Consider the following 13,727-nt stretch of genomic DNA (forward strand, 5'->3'; position numbering starts at 1 on the left):
CATGCAGAAGAGACTGAGACACAGACTGAGAAGCAGACACATGCCTACAATAAGACACACCCAGAGGGACTCAGAGGGGCCAGAGTCAGAACTGCAAAAACAGCAATTGCAAAGATTTAAGATGCATAAAGGCTGACTCTCCAACAGACAGACAGACACAAGGAGAGAGACAGAGAGAAGACATAGATATGCAGAAACAGTGACAAACAGAATGGCAGTCTAAACATTAAGGCAGGTGGATAAATGCTGAGGGGAAGGGAAAATGCAGGAGGCTTCCAGTGTATCCTAGTAAAATTCTGAAATTTGGGAACTCTTAGGAAACAAATAATTTCGAACATGACATTGTACATACAGTTTAAAGCTTAAATATTTTTATTCATCTATTTTCTTTCATCTCAGTTTTATCATCTGAAAATAGGATACTTACTAAAAGACTTCAGTCCTTTCTCTTGGTTTGGTGTCCTTCTAATAAAATCTTTATAAAGTATGTACTTTAAAAAAAAAAGAAGGCTGAAAGCTATTTTAAGGGGCAGTCTGATGATCACTGAGTAAGTTCCTACATACGGTTTTGAAATATAGAAAGGTACTGTGCCTTATGAATATTTTTCTGACTTCTTCGTTTGATTTTGATTTTCATAGTTAAAACTTTCTATTTACACTGCCATTAGTGATTTACTTTCTTGCTTGATACTCTGGGCTGCTTTTGATGAGTTTATGATTCAAATAGCTGACTGAGTTTTGTTTAAAGTGATAGTATACATTGTATTTGTATATGGTTTCACTGTAATGATAGCGGTTTTGTGCCTGTACTGTTGGCACTTACTATTGGTATACTTTCTTTTTGTTTAAGTTTGTGATAAGAATTTTTTATGTGAACTGGAACTAATTTGTTGTGGCTATTTTCTTCTCTTATTCAAACAAACAAGCAAATATTCTTATTTTGAATAGCTGAAAATGCATTCCACCTAACTTAGGTACAAAATAAAATAAGGCAAATAATGATGTGCCTCCTATTTACATTCTCCAGTCTTAGGTCACGTAGTTGTGAAAGTCATACTGTTCACAGTAGAGACTGATAGATCTTTAAGGAGCCAATGGAATCATTGTTAATAAAGCTAAAGAGATAGAAGCTATGGAGGAAGTACTTCTCAAGTGTAGTGCAACCAGCAAGGGACCTCTGACGCCTCGGATGTCTTTGAAAATTAAGGGTTTAGGAACGAAAACACACATATCAAATAGTCTTGTAGGAGGCATGTACTATGGGAGAATGGACTGAAACATTAATAAGAAAATGTGCATCTTATAAGAACTTTTGACAATAGAAATACAAATAAAACATTTTTATCAAATTGATACTAAACATTATTAAGAAACAAACAGGTAAATATAGCATCTTTTTAGTATTGCTTCATCGGTAAACTCTCACATGTCATTTTTATCTTAAAGTTCACAGTATTATTCATAAATTGCTTAAAGCTCGATCTCACACAGATATTAAAGCCTATTCTTATGACTATTACCTTACTAAATCTTATTTTACCTTTGTAAAAGAAAGTGGTCTAATTAAAACTTATGTAGCCATGTCTCTGTATTGTCTTAAATTCCATAAGGAATACCCAAGTGGTTTTTCTTTTCTGCATTTCTTTTTTAAAATATAATTTTAATTAAAATATAATTACATCACTTTCCCCCTTCTCTTTCCTCCATCCAACCCCTTCCATGTCTTCATACTTACTCCCCCACAAATTTATTGTCTCTTTTTCTTTATTATTTTTACACATACACACACACACACGAACACACACATGCACGCACACACATTACATATCACATACAATCTTTTACTGAATTTCTTATACAAATATTGCTGAAATGTTTTAAAGATAAGAGTTTATTAGATAGATCATGTACTAGACATGAGCATTTGCTTTTGTGTATGTGTTGTCTAAGATAGACGGGATAGGTGGTGAAGGCATCTAAAAGCATCCTCTCATTTTCTTCAGTAATTGAAATCCAACCTTGAATGAAGGAATGAACAGAGTTTCAGTTACTAGATGCACCGCAGCTACAGGAACTCTGATGCAGTCTTCTGGTCTCTTAAGTAAACATGTTTTGCCTTTTTATAAAAACTTCCCATTTCTCAGGATTCTTTTTGTGTTTTTTTTAAGAAGTAAAACAAAATGTCTTGAAGAACTTAAGCATGTATTCTAACAGGTAGTCTTATGGTTGATTGTTTAGGTCTTTTTAGCAATTACAATGTAGCCCTTCATATCTGTGGATTATGTGGCCAAGAGTTTAGCCAGCTGATAGAAAACATTTTGAGGAAAGCTTGTGCGTGAGCTGAACAGGTGCAGAATTTCTTTCATATTACTTTCTAGAGAATACAGGGGAGCAGCTATTTGTATAGCATTATGCATTACAATCAGTCTATAAAGGATTTAAAGTGTTGGAAAGGCTTGTCTGTAGGTTATGTGCAGTCTCTATGCCACTTTGTAAAGAACTTAAGGACCTTACCTGCAGGTTTTGGTATTATAGTACCAATATCCACTTATTTATTTGACTGTATTAAAGAAGTTGTAAGTCTCTTATGTATAATAATTTGCAATAGTATAAATTCCTCAGTAATTTCTTAAACTAATTCGGGTGATTTATCACAGACATGTGATTTAGGGGTTTTATACTTCACAATAATCTTTTGGAAACTGTTTATGTATTATATGAAGGTAGGTATGCTTGCCATAGTGTGTACACTTATACAGCATTGGTTAAAACAAAAAACAAAAAACAAAAAGCAAAAAACCAAAAAACAAGGCCTGAGTAGCAGTTGCCTTTAGAAACTGTGAAACTTATTTAAATTTAGAACCTTTAGGGGTCAGTGTTCCCTAAGAAAGGTTAAAAAGGCTACAGTGCATATCAGAAACCAATTAAATCACCTATCTTTTAAGTATTTTTTATTAATTGAAAGAAAGAAAGAAATGGTATGAATCACCTAGCTTGAGGAAGCTTTAAATAAAATCTATACTCTGTTAAGATTGTAGAGCTCTTTCTCCTTTTTAATAAAAACGCTTTAGTTTGATGAATTTTTCAATATTGCCCTCGGCTTTAACATTTTAGGGAGTCATATTTACCACACATCTTATGCAGAGAGAAGCTGGTTCACTTACACCTTGCCTTGGTCCGATCTCACACGGGCTCCAAAGCCTTAAACTATTTCCTTGAAGCCTCAGTGTCTTTTAAAATGAGTGTGATTCTACTCAGGAGATTTTGGACTTTGGTAACATTGTGAAAACCCATCACCCAAACTACTCAAGCAAATAGAATCTGCATATCACACTTGACTGGAGTTTAGAAGATGTTTTTAGAAATACCATGTTAGTAAATTTAAGTAAAACTCAGAAGTCATCTTCCTTACTTTAATATTTAGACCAGAAAATATCTTATAAAGCTCTGGTTCTTGGGGTTTTTTTTTTTTTTCAATAAACAAAATAAATAGTCCCAAGTTTTTCACTATAAAACAAATAAAATTGATTATGATGGTGCACATATATAACCCCAGCACTTGGGAGATAGTGGCAAGATAATCAGCAGTTCAGGGTCATGCTTAGCTACATAATGGGTTCAGGATAGTGTGGACTACATGAGGCCTTGTCTTAAGCAAATAAGTTAATAAATAAAACAAGGCAGAAGATGACTTTTAAGTGTTATGTTTGCTTCTTACTGAATCAAAATAGTTTATTTGTGATAGTTATTTTGAGTTTGTGCTACTATCTATTCTTATTATTGATTAGTTCATATTTTTCTTTGGAACTCTGTATGTGTGTGTGTGTGTGTGTGTGTGTGTGTGTGTGTGTGTGTATGCGTGCGTGCGCATGGTTTTCATCTTTTCGGAAGTTTGTTTGTTGTAATGGAATTCCAACTATGATTTATTAACATTTTATTTGGTTTTGATTTTTTTGTTTTGTTTTGTTTTTCGAGACAAGGTTTCTCTGTGTAGCTTTATGCCTTTTCTGGATCTTACTCTGTAGATTAGGCTGGCCTCAAACTCACAAAGATCCGCCTGCCTCTGCCTCCCGAATGCTGGGATTAAAGGCGTGCGCCACCACCGCCCCGCTAAGATTTTATAAGTACATAACTAAAGAAGCATGCATGCCAGAAAACCTTGTGTGATGCATTTAGATGACACTGATCATTATGAGTAGAATCGAGATTCTAGTTTATTGTGTTAAGGTAGGGAGAAGGAAACAGTTGATTAGAGAAGACAAGCTAGCTGGTAGAAAAAAGAATTCTATTCCTTGGACATTATGATTAGATACTTCTTTACACTGAAAGTTTTAACATCTATACAGAGCTAACCATTCTGTGCTAAGCTGTAGGAAATAAATTCCATTTAATAAAAGACTTTCTAGTAAGCATTCTATGTAAATAATCTAACTAGTAATTAGTTGTTTTCTTTTCTTGTTCACGTCTTTTCTTGTTGCTTGTGTTTGAAAGAAGGTAAATTGCACTGGAAAAACCAATGCATTGTATTAATTTTAATAAAATGGTATGATAGAAATGACACAAATTTTGGAACTAGATAAGCAGAACCTCTGTGCTGTAAGTCTTATTTACCATGCACCTAGACTTTCGTGCAAGTTTTAGAATGCTTACTTTTTATATGGGGAACTGAAGAGACATTTCTTCATTGCTGTTAAGAATATCATCTTTGCTGTATGGAAAAGTCCTACTACAATTTCCAGAACAGAAAATGCAGTTATTTGGTGTGTATTTTACATTTATGTTATATATGTGTCCAAATATCATTTTAACTAAAGTGATTTTTAAAAATGGGCTAGAAGTTCTAGAAACAAAATAAAAGAGTGCTGACATATTTTATGGAACATTTAAATAAATTGTGATATCCTTTCTTGCTGTGAACAATCAACGTGTTAAATTTCAGGGATATTAGGCCATATTAAAGACTATTTTATATCGTTATTAGTTTCATAATTTTTATATTGTATTTAATGTTCAGGATGTCATTAGAAACTCGATTTTTAAAAGAAGCATATAGAATATAGAGTCAATAATATTCACTTAGGGTAAAATCCAATTTTATATATATTGAAATTCTGATTGTAATAAAAACCTTCAGACAAGTACCATTGACATACAGGCTTAAATGCCTATTTCTGCAAGTATGAGTTTAAGATTGTATTTTATAATTTTATGCATGCCCTAAAGGGGTTGAATAAAGAACAGAGCTGCGATGTGATTAAATTCACTATCTAGCTCCATGGGACTTGGCTTAGCAGTGTGTTAGTAGCTTCTCCACATGACTATCTAAAATATCAGATGGAGAGGAGGTAGGATCCTGGCAGATGGCCAATAAGGATTGGCTGTTCCCAAAGAGATGTGGACTCTTCCTTCAGAGCAATGATGTAGGGTGTTCTCTTTCCCTAAAAAAATTATTTTAGTATGTTTAAGTAATACAATTCTGTAGGTTTTTATTTTCAAGGTTTAATGTGAATGATTCTGTTACTACTTGTGCCTCAGTGGAAGAATGGAATTCTCTACAAAAATATTTTTTATAAGCTAACATATTTTTAGCTGATTATGGACTCTCTCCACAGCCATCATTTCTGATATCAATATGTCACATAGCTGGGATAGTAGGTTCTTTTAAAATATTTCTTGGCAGTTGTTTTTAACAGCTTTCATTTTTTTAGAACACATCAAAATTGAGAAACTGTTACAGTGTTCCCATATACCTCCTGCTCCCTCATATACACAACACGTCTTGCTACAAGCATGCTGACCACTGTGGAACGTTGTTTATAATCCATGAACCTGCACATAAATTCTCAATAAGGGCAAAAGTTGAGAGAATAGGAATGTCTGTCTTCTTCTCTCAACAGCCCTTTCTTTCCTCAAAATTAAAATCAGATGGGGATATAATTCTTCATATGAAATTCTTAGTACACTTTTGGTCTTTCAGCTTATTGAAATGATATAATCAGGAATTAGGATGAAATGGTAGATGTATTTTTTCCCTAGGCTCTCCTTTCCCACATTTTGATTCCACTGTTACAATTTTCTTTATGGAGAACTTAATGCTTTTCTTTTTTTAATGTTTTATTATTATTATTGAGAATTTCATACAGTATATTTTGATCATCTTCCTTCCCTCCCCCAACTCTTTCCAGAGCCGTCCCCACTGCTTACCAACCTAAATTCTATTCTTTATCTCTCTAAAAACAAAACCCAAACACACAGATATCCCCCATCTCAATTCTAATTGAAATGTAGATGCTCTCTCAAGTTTAACTGTAGGCCATGAAAATATTGCTTGAGCTTGTAAAAAGATCTTGCTTCAGGTTTTTTAAACAATATTCTGTCTTCTTCACTAAAAAAAAAAAAAAAAAAAAAAAAAAAAAAAAATCCTTCTTTATTTCTGGCTATTGTATTTCATTTGAGGATATTCTCAGAATCCTTATTTATAACACAAATCTTCATATGTTATTCTTAGACCTTTAATTTTCAATAAATTAGAATTTCTGGTTTTTACAACACCATGTTCTTACAATCATTAATATAGAATTCTGAATGTGCACTGGCATTTTGTTGGTCAAAGAAATTAGTGTGCATTATATAAACTGATGCTAAGACAAGTTACCGAGTTCTCCTGGTTGAATATAGAACAGTCCTGGCAGGACTGACTTCCTGGGTTGAAGGCATTTTTTGTATTTCACTTGGCTGCCAAAGCTGTGTGGTATAATGTACATCTACTCACAGACTGCATAAATATCTAATAGTAGAAAAGTTTTTGGAGGAGTTACTCAAATATTCCAGCGTTTGGTGCCTTGGTTTTATATCATGAAGGACATTCTTTTTGGGGAGAATTTCAGACACTATTTTTCAGTCTGTTTCGCTTCTTTGGAATACTATGAAAAATATTAAATAAGGCAGGCCTCAGATTTTTGACTCTGGTTAAATAGATTTTTTTTTTCAGTGATTGAATTAAACATATTGTAAGATGGCTGGGATGTAGCTCATGTGCTCTGTAAATAGGAGACCTTGTCTTCAGTATCTAGTGGTACCCAAAATTAGTCTGTAGCCTTTAGATGTAATCGGTAACACTGCCAGATCATAGGACTGCACTGAAAAGATGTGAAAGAAAGAATAATTACTAAAGAATCACATTTTCACTTTCATGTTGAGATTTTGGATTGCTCTAGCCTTTGAATATAATCTTTGACTATTTGAAAATCAGTATACTAATGAAAATGGAAAATAGTCATTCCATATTGATAAGATGTTTGTTGCCTAGAAAGGTGTGTGTAAGTTTTGTAACTTCATATTTTTTAAAGTGCAAATTAAGCCTGCTTTTAATTGCAGCTGTTAATGTGTTCTGAAATTATCAAACTCAATAGGCTAATATAACTAGCAGTATTCATTGCTTAGAACATTGTTAGTGTAGCCAAATAAACAAGATAAGCTTAAAATGGGTATTTTCTTTTTATTAACTTTCTTCTCACTTGCCCTAAAAGTATTTTTGAAAGTTGTAGATTTGTGTCAGTTTCTAGAAGATTAGGGTAATTAGAATTAATTTCTTATAACACAACATATATTAATGGAAAAATTTGGGGTAAGAAAGACAGAATTAATGCATAATCCTTAAGGTTTTATGCTTATATTAAGATTTTGAGTTGGGAATAATTATTCTTTATTTTTCCAAGATCAATGAAAATGTAAAAATTTATAATTAAAAGTATATTTTAAATAGAGTATTTAAAATGTTTTATTAAAACCAAGTGTTCAAAATATGAAAACATCAGTAACTTTTACTCAATTGTTTTTAAGAGTTGAAAGATAGAAAAGTAAGTATATCAGTGGAATCCTTTTTTTCTCCATGAACCTTCATTTGTTTATATTTTATAATCAACTAATACAGAGTTTAAGATTAGGACAGGGTTGTATTAGCCCAGGTAAGAAGAACAAAGACCCCACCCCTCTCCCCCAAAAGGTCACTGAGGTAGTCCTTGATCTACTGAAATTTTAAAAGAGATGAGCAACAGGGAGTTACTGTGCATTTTTAATAGGCCATTTGCTTTCTAAGATGGTCTATATTGGCCTTTTATTACTTTTTTTTTTTTTTTTTTGTCTCTGCTCCTCCCCCAAGTCATTTGAAATGAACACATTATCAAAAAACAAATTTACTTTTCCGGGTCTGAGGCTTTTCTTTCTTCTTCTTTTTTTTTCCCCCTTTTATCTCAAGGTCTCAAGGATTTAATGCTTTTAAAAGTTTAAAATGTCAACTCCAACCAGGGCTCAGGATTCTTTTTGTGTAAGTAGCCAGGTACTAGTGCAGGAGTCAGAATTATCAATGAAATAGCCCTTCTACCTTTTTAGTTTCTATGGTTTTGTTTTTCTTAATAATGATGGCAAATTTGAATAAAATACATCATTTGCATAGGAAGTTATGTAATAATGCCATATAGATTATAATGATTTCCTAAAACCTTGTATTTAAAGTAACCTGAATTACAATGAGAGATAAACAGAATATTTACCTATCCCTTATGAGCTGCTGCTGATATGTAAATTTATTCTTCTACTTTGCACAAATATACTTTTGAGCTACTGCTTAAACACTTTGAGGTCCTTAGTCAAACAGTTTTAATGATGCCTCCAGTATTATGAAAGTGTGACATTTGATGAATGTCTCATATAGTTTTGATATCTGGGTACATGTCAACAAAAAAATTGAGCATTAGTTTGTCATGCAACACCTAGATAATTTATAATTTTACTGTTTATATCCATCTTGACATTTTTTATCTGCCAAAGGCAGGTTTCATTTGGAATCTTAATCTGAGATTTATTTGGTGGATCTGGAAATCATAGCCAGGGTTCCCACAGGAAATGGTCCATCTACCAACAGATTAAATGGCAGTCCTGCAGTTGTTAGGGGAGCTGCGCATTTAACACACATGCATACTCATTCAGTCAGCACTGTGGAGAAAAATTAAAGTAGTAACCCAGGTTTAGGAACAATGTAGCTAAAAAGTCCCATATTTGCTGAATGACAAAGGGTTATATAGCAGCATTTCATTTTATTATTCGTGCTTGAATTTCTTGTTTGCTTTGTTGAGTCTGCTGACGAATACTAATAAATGCCTGCAACAATCCAGACGAGAGATGCCTGGCAACAAAGCTACGCGGTGGACCTCCCTGATCTTCTCCAGTTCACAACCTGACCTTTCGAAAAATTGCCTGGGCTAAGCTGCAGAATTTGGGTGTAATGGTTATTGTTAACTCCAGCTTTAGGATTTATTAATTTGTGTGATCAAGACTTACCTATACTTCAAAGTTTCAAAAGACCAAACACAATCATCCATCCATTAGAACTAACATTTTATGTCAGTGAGTCTCGATTGGTATCTAAGTGGTGCTTCTTCTGTTTTATTTTCTTATTCTAAAGATATTCCAGAATTAAATGAAAGGGACATAGAAAGAAAATCTGTTTTTATCTTTATACTTATTAGAGTTTTTGTCTGTAATAAATGGCATCAAAATTTGTATTTAGAATAGCTGTGCATTTAACTTAAGACAAAAAATATGATTGTTAAGCTTAGTTTATGTGCTGTTGTAAAAGCTTAAAATTTAATGAGTTCATTCATGTTTTAATTACATTTTATAAATTATTCTTAGAAAAATTGGGAAAGTCTGAAAAATATTTGAAATATATTATAAATTCTACATAGCTCATGACAAGGAAAATAAAAGAATAAAAATATTACACTTACATTATTCAAATTTGCGCTAGTTTTAATAATTATTTCAGCTTAAAGAATATTTTAAGTATTTTAAATAGTGTTATATAAGTTTTACAAAGCTTTTATTTTCTGTTGTAATTATTTTATGCTTTAAGGGATTGATTATATTATTTTACTGTTCATTCTCTACATCAGATAAAAGACATTAAAACTGAAAATCTTAAATTTTAGGATAGAATTTTATGAATATTTATATATTTTAAATAGTTCTTTCATATAAATTTGAACTTTTCCCTATAGACTAAATAGTGTAGTGTTCATGAGTATTTCAGTTTGATAATACAAAAAGTTTATAAAATCTAGTGTAGGATTAACATCTTATGTTACTCTTATATAGTAAAGTAAGAAAATTCCAGTAAAGTAATTTCTGTGACTAGCCAGGGGGTGATTTGAATCCAAATCATTGGATTGTCATAATCAGAGATAAATAACCTCAGCACTTCTTTTTGATGTGTTTACTTATCCAGATATATCCCTGCACAGGAGCTCAAAGGGTGCATTTGTTCTGATACTAATTCTAGTATCCCAGTGAATACTATTGACAGTTTTGTAGGTTTGGGGTGTGGGACTTACAAGCCTTCTAAAAGCTTTCAGAATCATATAGCTATATCTAGACTCTAAGGGCAGTTGTGCTGTAAATGGACTATAAAAAAGAATGTAAGTTATCTCAAAATGATTTTATGTTGCACATTGAAGCAGTGTTTATAATGTTACTATTACTTGTGTCTTATTTCTTGTTTATGTGGTTACTGAGCATTTAAATGCTGTGAATATCTTTAAATAGTCCTGGTCTCAACAGAACTTGTCGCTGAGACTCTACTCATTCTGCCAATCTTTTGTGTATCTCTTTACAATTATTTTTCTATTGTCTGTCTCCCTGATCTTTGCTATTTCTCCTGAGAACAGATAACAGTTTTTTATTTACTTTTAAATTCTATTTAACATCTGGAACCATCTCAGTGCTTAGTAGGTTTTATTCAGTACTTTTTCTTTTCTTTTCTCTTTTCTCTTTTCGTTATTGTTTTCTGTGAGCCTCACTATGTAGCCCAGGCTAACCTCAAAGTCATACGTACTCTTTCCCGTTTTTCTTGGGTGGGATGTTTGGAGAGTTTCCCTAGGCAAGCATTCTGTGACTGAATTACAGCCCTAGCCCCAGTCTTGAACTTGGAGTCTAGGCTGCCCTGTAGTTTGCAGTCACTCTGCTCCAAAATCTTGAGTGTTGGAATTACCAGTGTGTGTTAGCTACCACATTCAACAAGTACACTTCTTTTTTTACTGCGTATTTAGTGTCTATATATCTTTAAGATGGTTTTAGAAGTCACTATTTTCTTTCACTGATTCATTTCAGTAATACAAAAATCTAGTATGATCACTGCTTTTTACTATGTATTTTAAGGACATGAGTATAATAGAGTTTATACTCAATACTTGGAGAGGGACACAGATGAGACCACAAATATGTAATTATTTTTCTGTGATTTATTTAACCACAACAGGTTTATTATTAACTTGGTGATGAGATTGAAATATAGACAAAAAGACTACTGTATAATGTCATTTTTTTATATGGGAATAACCTAAAAGTTTTTTGGAAGCTTGCATGAAGGGCATTAAGTGCAAAGAAACTGCTGAAAATTATATTTTTTTATGTTATGGTTTTTGAAGCCCCAAATCAGTATTAGCAGACTGTGCCCACATAATAATGTGTGAGCATATGGTACTCATGTATAAAGTCAGTGTGAGCATACAGCACCCATGTGTAAAGTCATTGTGAGCATACGGTGTCCATGTATAAAGTCAGCATGAACATACGGTACCCATGTGTAAAGTCATTGTGAGCACATAGTATCCATGTATGAAGTCTGCATAAGCATACAATACCCACATGTGAAGTCAGTGTGAGCATACAGTACCCATGTATAAAGTTGTTGTGAACATACGATGCCCACATAAGAAATCAGTGTGAGCACACCATACTCACATACAAAGTTTGCAAGTTAAATATGGTTCTAAGAGCTGCCTGAAATCCTGTGATTCTCTGGGTGATAGGAATCTGTATTCTTGTAGTGACCCTAATTGTAAGTAATGTCATGGTACAATCTAGTGAATGCTGAAATAGTTTCTTATTTAAAATGTACTGCATTGCTGCCACTCCATTGAATTTGCAGAAATATATAAACAGTGTCCTTCACATAGAATTGCTGTTGCTTTCAGGGACTTTGTTTATGACAGTGTTTCTAAATTTTAAAAATGTAATGCTTTTTAAATTTTATCTGAAGTGCATATCATTTAAAAATTAATCTTAAATAGTTTCTCTCTTTATGCATCTTATTGAATTAGATATTTTATTTCCTAATTATTTGTCTTATAGGTATTCTATTAAGAGAGTACTATATGTATTATGGTATCTGATTTTTTTTTACATAGTTGGTAACATTTCTTTCAGGGAATAAATATATATGTAATAATGTTTTTTATTAGAATAATCATACTGATTTTAGCTATATAACTACATTCTGGTCACAAAACAATCTGGGAAATTTTTAATATAAAAGTTAGGTAATATTAGAACAAAAATATCATTTTTTGCTTTCATTCTTAATATTTAAGAAAATTTTAATACAAAATTTGAATTAAAATATGAATTTGACATCAAGATTGTGACACAAATTTCACAGAAAGACAAGGGAAGATTTGGAAATAAAAATGAAGAAGGCAACTGTTAACAGCACATTTAAAGGTAATAACCAACATTTATTGAGTATGTGTTCTGTGATAATACTTTTCCAAGATAGTTTTATAACTTAAATAATTTACTAATCTTAAGTACCCTTTGAAGGGTATATTATTTTGTACTTTACTGGTAGGGAAATTAATCACCATTAAATAATTTGCTAAAAGCCAGGTGTGGTGCTCCATACCTGTAATCCTCGCAGTGGGAAAGCCAGGCAGTAAGATTATGAATTCAAGGTCAACCAAGGCATACTTCATTCATTCATTCATTCATATTAGTATGTGTGTACATGTATGTGAATGTTAGAGATTGATGGTGGTTTGTTTTTCTCTTGATCTCTATCTTATTTTTTGAAACAGGGTCTCTTATCAAACTTAAGCTTACTGTTTTGGCCTGGTTGGCTGATCAGTGAGTTCTCAGGATCCTCCTGTCTCTACCTGGCTGGTACTGGGAATACACTCATGTATCATGCCCAGCTTTTGCTTGGGTTCCGGGGATTTGAACATAGGTTCTCATGCTTTCACAACAAGAACTTTATTGACTTCCCAGCCCCTAGCCTAGCCTATACAGTGATGACAAATAAGCTAATAAACAACAGTGTTTGTTATAGATCATACAGTAGGCCATGCCTGGTGTTAGAATTCAAAGTGTGCAATCTTGTTTTCAGAGTCATTGCCCCAATTAAGTTTCTGCTTGGAAAGTCACAATCCATCAGTGTGTGGTAGTTATACTACTGAAAATGTAAGCTATTGTCTTGAACACCTCATACTAAGTGGACATGCTGTGGTATTTCTGATGGGTTTTTCTCTTTTTCTCCTGTGTGTGTCATGGGAACACATATTGTAAGCATCTATGTGGGATACTATTTCTCCACTTCTTAAGAAAAGGAGACAGAGAGTTGGAAATACATACTAACTGCAATAAGTAATATTTGTACAGATAGGCAGACATATCCATGCATACACATACACACGTACTTTAAATTACTTAAAAGTTGCAGATGTCATTAGGAACCCTTAGTTGATACTATTTTTCTGGTATTTTGAAACTAATGTTCATTTTTAAAAACTATTTAAAATGTGGAACACTGTGGTAAGTCTTTCATCACATCTAGTTTATAACCTAATAGCAAAAACCTGGAGACAGTATAGGAGTGAAAGGCCATAAACAACAGG

General features: G+C 32.8%; 1 protein-coding gene across 6 annotated transcripts in view; it reads left to right on the plus strand.

The window, feature by feature from the left end:
• Positions 1–13,727, plus strand: part of Mipol1 (mirror-image polydactyly 1) — a 310,896-nt gene that overhangs the window by 64,060 nt on the left and 233,109 nt on the right. For 4 of the 6 annotated variants that reach the window (XM_036206359.1, XM_036206360.1, XM_036206362.1 and 1 more), the window contains exon 1: positions 12,540–12,558. The exons of the other annotated variants lie outside the window; for them this stretch is intronic. The gene's annotated coding sequence lies outside the window, so the exon portion shown is untranslated. Of the gene's footprint in view, positions 1–12,539; positions 12,559–13,727 lie in introns of those variants that run through there. 6 annotated transcript variants of the gene reach the window in all.

This window comes from Onychomys torridus, chromosome 14 (assembly GCF_903995425.1).
Source record: "Onychomys torridus chromosome 14, mOncTor1.1, whole genome shotgun sequence".
NCBI classification, from domain to species: domain Eukaryota; kingdom Metazoa; phylum Chordata; class Mammalia; order Rodentia; family Cricetidae; genus Onychomys; species Onychomys torridus.